Source organism: Anomaloglossus baeobatrachus, chromosome 10 (assembly GCF_048569485.1).
Source record: "Anomaloglossus baeobatrachus isolate aAnoBae1 chromosome 10, aAnoBae1.hap1, whole genome shotgun sequence".
Classification (NCBI taxonomy): domain Eukaryota; kingdom Metazoa; phylum Chordata; class Amphibia; order Anura; family Aromobatidae; genus Anomaloglossus; species Anomaloglossus baeobatrachus.
In genome coordinates, this window is record NC_134362.1 from 83,888,492 (window position 1) to 83,896,519 (window position 8,028).

General features: G+C 41.9%; 1 pseudogene; it reads left to right on the forward strand.

Moving 5' to 3' along the window:
- The first annotated feature begins 1,376 nt into the window (after positions 1-1,376).
- LOC142254364 (uncharacterized) lies at positions 1,377-4,178 on the forward strand (annotated as a pseudogene).
- The last annotated feature ends 3,850 nt before the right edge of the window (positions 4,179-8,028 follow it).

Below are 8,028 nucleotides of genomic sequence, written 5' to 3' on the forward strand. Positions count from 1 at the left end.
AGATACACAACGGAAATACACAGTATAACAAACACATGAAAATACCTTTCCGAAACGGAGCGAAGGGGATTCCCGGGGCCACGCACCGGACTCCCCCAGGGAGACCACCAGAGCGAACCCCTATACAGGGACTGTCCGGCAATCAACCCCGGAAGGCCTAAATGCGCCGCAGCCGGGACACAAGGGGCAAGCGGTAAAGTCCAGAAGTGTCCGTACGGGATGAAAGTCCAGAATGGTTATGAACCGGAAGAAACCGGGCAGACGTGCTGACCAAAGACGGCAGACGGAGTCCGGGCACAGTTTGAAGAAACCGGGTATGGTCCAGAGTCGGTCGGTAGATTTTCAGGAGGATCCAAAGGTAATCAAGTAGCAGCAGCAGCAAAGCAGGAGCACACAGCAAGCAGTATACTCAGGCACTGGACTAGGCTTAGAGGCGGCCTTTTAAGCAGCTGGACAGGAAGTAGGGCAACAGAACATAAAACTCCATGTTAACCGAGGGCAAGCTCTTTCAAAAGAGGACTGGAAAACCCGGAAACCTGACAGGTGGACAGACAAGCACAAGATGCCACAGCTCACACACAACGTAGAAAACAAGAGACACTTCAACAAACTGTGGACAGACAAACACAAGATGCTACAGCTCACACACAACGTAGAAAACAAGAGACACTTCAACAAACTGTGGACAGACAAGCACAAGATGCCACAGCTCAGAAACAACGTTGCCTACAAGAGACACCACAACAAACTGCTGCAAGACAAGCTCAGGATGCAGAAGCCCACAGCCAACAACGGAGACAGGAATCCCCACCTTACAAACTAAAAAGACAACAACATGATCGCCTAATTCATCACAAAAGAATGCTCTACCATCTCAGCCAAACTCAACACAATATTCAACTTTTTACAGCCAGCAGAACACATAACGAAAATACAATTATTCAGCACTACTGTGGAAAGATGAATTCACTCTGCTCCAAATGCAACTCGCACAATTTTACCGATGAAAAACAAGCAGACAATCTGTTCACTCAATGCTGCCAAAAAGGGAAAATTCAGTTGCCCATACTTCAATACTCAGATCTGTTAGAGCAATTGATGAAAGGAAGTCATCCACACAGTAAAAATTTTATGGACAATATCCGAAGCATCAACAGTTCACATGCATTTGCTTCATTTGGAGCCAATATTGCACCGCCGCCAGGATTTGGCCCGTATTGTTTTAAAATTCATGGTCAAATTTACCCCCGCACAGGGACACTTCATCCAGAAATGGGCCAAACTCCAAAATATGCTCAATTATACATCTTGGATCCAAATGAAGCAACAGAACAACGGCTGACTGTTCACGAAAACAAAAAGTGAATACTGAAATGATGCATCAAATTGCACAACTTTTACAACAAATCAACCCATTTGCAGCTGCATATCGCATGCTAAAAGACGTAGAAGCCGAAGAAGAACAGAAGGCTATCACATATGGAACTTCAATGCCTTCTATTGTCATGGCCATTAAACAAGAACGTGGACAAGATCCACGGCAATACAACAAACCACACATTAGTGAGGTCGCAGTAGTTTTCCAAAATGATGATGGAGAGCCTCCTTTTAACAGGGCTATATTAGTTCATCTTCACCCAGACAAAAACAACCCTTTACTTCCTAAAACACAGCGGATTAGCATTTTACACAGCAACCTTGATGCTCTTCTATATCCGCTTTTCTTTCCAAGAGGTGATCAAGGCTGGCATGAAAACCTACAACAACAAGGTACTACTAGAAGAATAACACAACTGCAATACTACAGTTTTCAACTCTCTGTCCGCAATCACTTTAATCCAATTTTAAACGGTGGAAAACTAACACAACAATACTTAGTAGACGCATATGTTAAAATAGAAGCTAATCGCCTGAATTACATAAGACAAAATCAAAAAATCCTCAAAGTAGAAGACTACTGTGTTCTTCAAGAACATTTGCAACAAAAATCAATTGAAAAGGGAATACCTATTGGCAAAACAGTTATTCTACCATCGTCATTTGAAGGAAGCCCGCGCAACATGCAACAACGTTATCATGATGCAATGGCAATAGTCACTAAGTATGGAAAACCAGACATTTTTGTTACCATGACCTGTAATCCCAAATTGGTTGAAATCACCGAGCATCTGGAACCATGGCAACACGTAGAACATAGGCCTGACTTAGTTGCACGCATATTTCGGCTAAAGCTAAAAAGCCTTTTACAAGACATCAAAAATGGCCTCTTTGGAACAGTCATAGCAATGGTTCATGTCATCGAGTTTCAAAAAAGAGGTCTACCACATGCACATATTCTCCTTATCTTAGACACCAATTCTAAGATTCACACTGAGGAAGACATCGACAACATAGTATGGGCTGAGATTCCTAACCAACAACAATATCCAGAGCTCTATGACATTGTAGTGTCTCACATGGTTCATGGTCCATGTGGAGTTCTTAATCCAGCAAGTCCATGCATGCAAAACAGAAAATGTACTAAAAAATTTCCAAAGGACTTCAAACAGCACACTGTTAAAGATTTAGATGGCTACCCATCAGACCGACGACAAGATATTGAGAACATTGTTCACAAAAATAAACATATCAATAACTCATGGATAGTCCCATACAATCCATACCTACTAAAACGCTACAACTGTCACATCAACGTGGAAATCTGTGGTTCAATCAAAAGTGTAAAATATCTTTTTAAGTACATCTACAAAGGCCATGACAAAGCTAATGTCGAAATCCAACAGAAAACTCTGAACCATGATGAATCTTCAACTTTTGTAGACTCAAGATATGTCAGTGCTCCCGAAGCTGCGTGGTGAATATTTGCCTTTCCAATGCATTCACAGTCCCATGCCATTATACGTTTAGCTATTCATTTACCACATTAACAACAACTTTATTTCTTTGAAGATGCTCAAGTCGAAGATGTGTCCAAAACTTTAACCACAACCTCAACATTACTAGAATGGTTTTTGCTAAACCAACGAGATGAAAATGCAAGGCAATATTTGTATCGAGAGATTCCAGAGCATTATGTTTGGAAAAAAACTTGGAATCCAAGACTACGTGGAGTAAGCACAATAATTGGACGCATGTATACTGTTAGTCTCAAAGATCAAGAAAGATATTGCCTTCGCCTCTTACTACTGCATGTCAGAGGAGCTACAAGTTATAACCATTTAAAAACCATTCATGGAGTATTACATGATACATTTAAAGCTGCAGCTTTGGCTTTGGGACTTCTATTTGATGATACAGTTTGGAAACTTACTTTACAAGACGCAGTAACCCTACATATGCCTAAGCAACTTCGGGAATTGTTTGCCTACATCTGCGTGTTTGGCCCCCCTACAAACCCTGATCAACTTTGGACATTTTTCAAAGAAAATCTAATTGAAGATTACTGCTTACATCTTCACAACCAAACTGGTCATTGTTGCAAATGTGAAGCTTACGCCATGCAAGATATCCAAAATATTTTATTACTACATGGAAAAACGTATGCTGACTTTAATTTGCCACACCCTGAAATACAACTTCCACAAGCTCCGCAGTATAATGAATCTTCAGAATTATTGTTAGCAACAGAGCTGAGAATCTCCTTAAATGAACAACAACAAATTGCATATGACACCATTTTAAGCGCCATTCAAAACCAAGGAAATGCAAACCCTAAATGTTTCTTTATTGACGGTCCCGGAGGTAGCGGCAAAACATACCTTTATGATGTTTTAATACATCACCTTAGAGGTTTGGGAAAAAAAGTGTTGACATCTGCTACAACAGGTATTGCAGCAAATCTATTAAACGAAGGTCGCACTATGCATTCACTATTTGGCATCCCAGTTCCAGTCAATGAAATATCCGTTTCACGAATCAAACAAGACACAGTAGCAGGAAAACTTTTACAAAATGCAAGTCTTTTAATAATTGACGAATGCACTATGGCCTCAAAATATGCTTTGACCTTAATTGACAGACTTCTACGTGAAGTAATGACCACAAACGTAGCAGAAAAAAATTTAATTCCATTTGGTGTAAAAGTGTTTGTTATTGGGGGAGATTTTCGACAATGCCTTCCAGTTATACCAAGTGGAACAAGAACAGATATTATTGAGTCCAGCTTAAAAATGTCATAACTTTGTAAAAACTTTACCAAACTCCAACTAATTAACAACATGCGATCTACTGATCCAGATTACAGCCAATGGCTTCTGAAACTTGGTAACGGTGAACTTACCAATCAATATAACCTTGGAGAAGACATTATAGAAATACCTGAAGACATGTTATGTAAAGACTGCATTGTAACTGAGGTTTTTGGACAACGTTTTAACATTGATATTAACGACAAAAACAATGTTAACAAAGCCTCTTCCTATGCAATTCTCTGTGCCAAAAATGAAGACGTTACTCTACTAAATTCCCGTGTAATGGATCGCATGCCAGGTGAATATAAGTTGTACAAAAGTGATGATTCAATCGATGTAGATATTGAAGATGAACGTGAACATTATCCCGTTGTGAAACAGTGTAACACCATCAGGAATGCCATCCCACATACTTAAACTTAAAATTGGAACCATTGTTATGTTACTCCGGAATCTAAATACCAAACAAGGACTATGTAATGGAACGCGCCTTATTGTGACTGGAATGTATTCACACCTTATTCAAGCAGGAGTCATCACTGGATCAGCTAAAGACAAGGAAGTGTTAATTCCACGCATTGATATATGTCCTTCAGACACTCGCCTTCCATTTAAACTTCGCCGTCGTCAGTTGCCCCTAAACCCGCATTTGCCATGACAATAAACAAATCACAAGGCCAAACTCTACACCGTGTTGGCATATATCTACCTGAACCAGTTTTTGGCCATGGACAACTGTACGTTGCGTTTTCAAGAGTGACAATGAGATGCAACGTCAAAGTGCAAGTTCTTGACACCTCTTTACAAGGAAAGTTACTTAAAGAGAGTGAAAAGATCTTTATACAAAATGTGGTGTATAAAAATATTTTTAATTAACTTTAGACTGTTCATAACCTTCTTTCATTACAAGCCATGGACATCATTAAACATTAGACTCATCTATTAAAACTGTTCATATTAATCACCGATCATAAAAATATTTAACATGAACTAAATAAGCAGGAATGTTTCCACAACCTCTTTCCATAGTACCCACTTACCTTATTGTTCCCCTGCTTTCTCCCCTAATAAAATATTCTTACCCCTCTCATCCCTCCCATCCTTTCATTTTCCTCTCATACAAAAAAAATTGTAAGCATTTATAGTATATGAAATATATGTATTGAAAGTTTCAAACCAATTCATTATCTAATAAATTGAAAAAAAAATTGTTTCTTCTATTTGTCATTCTTAAACCAATAAACTATTTTAAGAATACTAAATTAAACCTAACCCATCCAATCCATTTATTACATTATTATTCAATCTGCTAACCAACATTCACATTCTAGACTACCCGATGCGTTAGAATCGGGCCACCTTCTAGTATATATGTGTATATATATATATATATATATATATATATATATATATATTTATTTATTTATATTTATATGAGTCGACCATCAGGGTTTTCGGTAGGGGTACTCTGGCGCTGGGACTATGGATATTTTACTCTCGATGGCGTTATCACAGGTGGTCGGTCCCGGCTTCGTGCCCTGGGCGCTCACTCTGCGGCTGTGGAATGGGGTTCAGGGATGATTTTGGGGATATACGTGACGCCACCTGTGGTGTCTGGTAAGCGGGATATACCAGCGCTGCCCGCGGCCGACCTCTGAGGTGATGGTGATGGCAGCTTAAGATCTCTCAGCTCCCCACAGGTGGAGATTTCTTACCTCAGGGTGGCGGGTCGCTGACCAGGAGGAAAGTGACCGAGCGGTGATGGCTGCCTTCTTCTCTGATGCCGCAGGGTCCTGTCGAACAGCGGAGAGACGACACACCGAGTCCACATCAGCTTAAACAAGTCCTTTTTACTGGCATCTGGTTTGTTTTGCACAGTTCACAGCAGCAACAGTTCGGTTACCAGAAAGCCAATGGTCACAAGTTTCGGAGGAGATTTGATGACAGAGTCTCTCTCTGAGGTAACCTTTCTTTGTTTCTCTCTCGGTCTCTGCTCTGAGGGCTCTGTGACTCCCTCTTTAACCCACTCGATAGTCTCGTCACTGGTTTTCCCAGGGGTCTGATGCTGCACGATTTCTTTATCTATCCCGCAACAGCGTCGGGAACTCGGCTTGGGGCTAGTAGTCAGACTCTTGATGGGTACCGGGACTCCTCTTATTTAGGATCCCAGGTTAACGGTCAATGGTTTTGGGGATAAACCTGACAAACCTCCTCGTTCCCGTTATACCAGTGTCGACCTGAACTCTTCATCCGGCTCTCGGCAAACCTAAAGCGTCCCCTTTCCGTCTGGGTTACCCCTTTTCCAGTGTCTTTCTTTTCTTTTGGGGTACCCTCGCTCAGGACGTCGGACCTATGTTATTTCTAGCCCTTCTTTCAGTCATCAATTTACTCTCATCTCTTCTTGTCACTCCTTACTGACTGACTGTTAACTCCATGTCACCCAGTCGTCCTGGCAACCACGTTGTGTCTCACGCTCAGCTAGGCTCCACCCCCCCTATGGACCTACTATATAAACAGTCCCAGGAATATGAAGGTAGGGGTTGCTGAGTCAATGTTACTCAATCTAATACAAGACTATGCATTTCCTCTCTCTTTCACCTGTGACCAAAGGGCACTGCACCTTAATGTTAAGGTGCTGTATTCCCCTGTAGCGCCTAACCACAGTTGCGCTACATTATATATATATATATATATATATATATATATATATATATATATATATACACGCACAGAGGGGACCAAATGTTTGGACACACCTTCTCATCTCTAGAACAGCTATTAAGAGGAGACTTTATGCAGCAGGCCTTCATGGTAAAATAGCTGCTAGGAAACCACTGCTAAGGACAGAAGGACAGGCAACAAGCAGAAGACACTTGTTTGAGCTAAAAAATACAAGGAATGGACATTAGACCAGTGGAAATTTGTGCTTTGGTCTGATGAGTCCAAATTTGAGATCTTTGGATCCAACCACCGTGTCTTTGGAGAAAAGGTGAACGGATGGACTCTACATACCTGGTTCCCACCGTGAAGCATGGAGGAGGAGGTGTCATAGTGTGGGGGTGCTTTGCTGGTGACACTGTTGGGGATTTATTCAAAATTGTAGGCATGCTAAACCAGCATGGCTACCGCAGCATCTTGCAGCGGCATGCTATTCCATCCGGTTTGCGTTTAGTTGGACCATCATTTATTTTTCAACAGGACAATGACCTCAAACACACCTCCAGGCTGTATAAGGGCTATTTGACTAAGAAGGAGAGTGATGGGGTGCTACGCCAGATGACCTGACCTCCACAGTCACCAGACCTGAACCCAATCGAGATGTTGGAAGACCATTTTCGGTGACTACCTCTTGAAGCTCATCAAGAGAATGCCAGGAGTGTGAAAGCAGTAATCAAAGCAAAAGGTGGCTACTTTGAAGCACCTAGAAAAAAAAACATATTTTCAGTTGTTTTACACTTTTTTAAGTATTTCATCCACATGTTTTCATTCATAGTTTTGATGTCTTCAATGTGAATCTACAGTTTAGATAGATGTATACCGCCCCACGCTCGGATCCGGGCTCGTTGGTGGGTGGCTCGAGAGCCTCCGGACCCGGGGTCACTTCGCTCTGAAAGGGGATGCTGGCGCTTTTGGTGGGTGGTTATGTAGGTGCAAGGCTGTAGCTTTGAGTTTGTGACGTCACCCATGGGATGTGGTGAAGGTAGACACCACCGCTGCAGTTACGGGGGACCTGGGGGAGATGGTAGTGCAGCTAGATGTTAACCCCTCCGTGGGCAGGGATGATGGCCCCGGGACCCGTTGGGGATAGCTGGGCGGTGCAGGGCGATGTGCGTGGCCG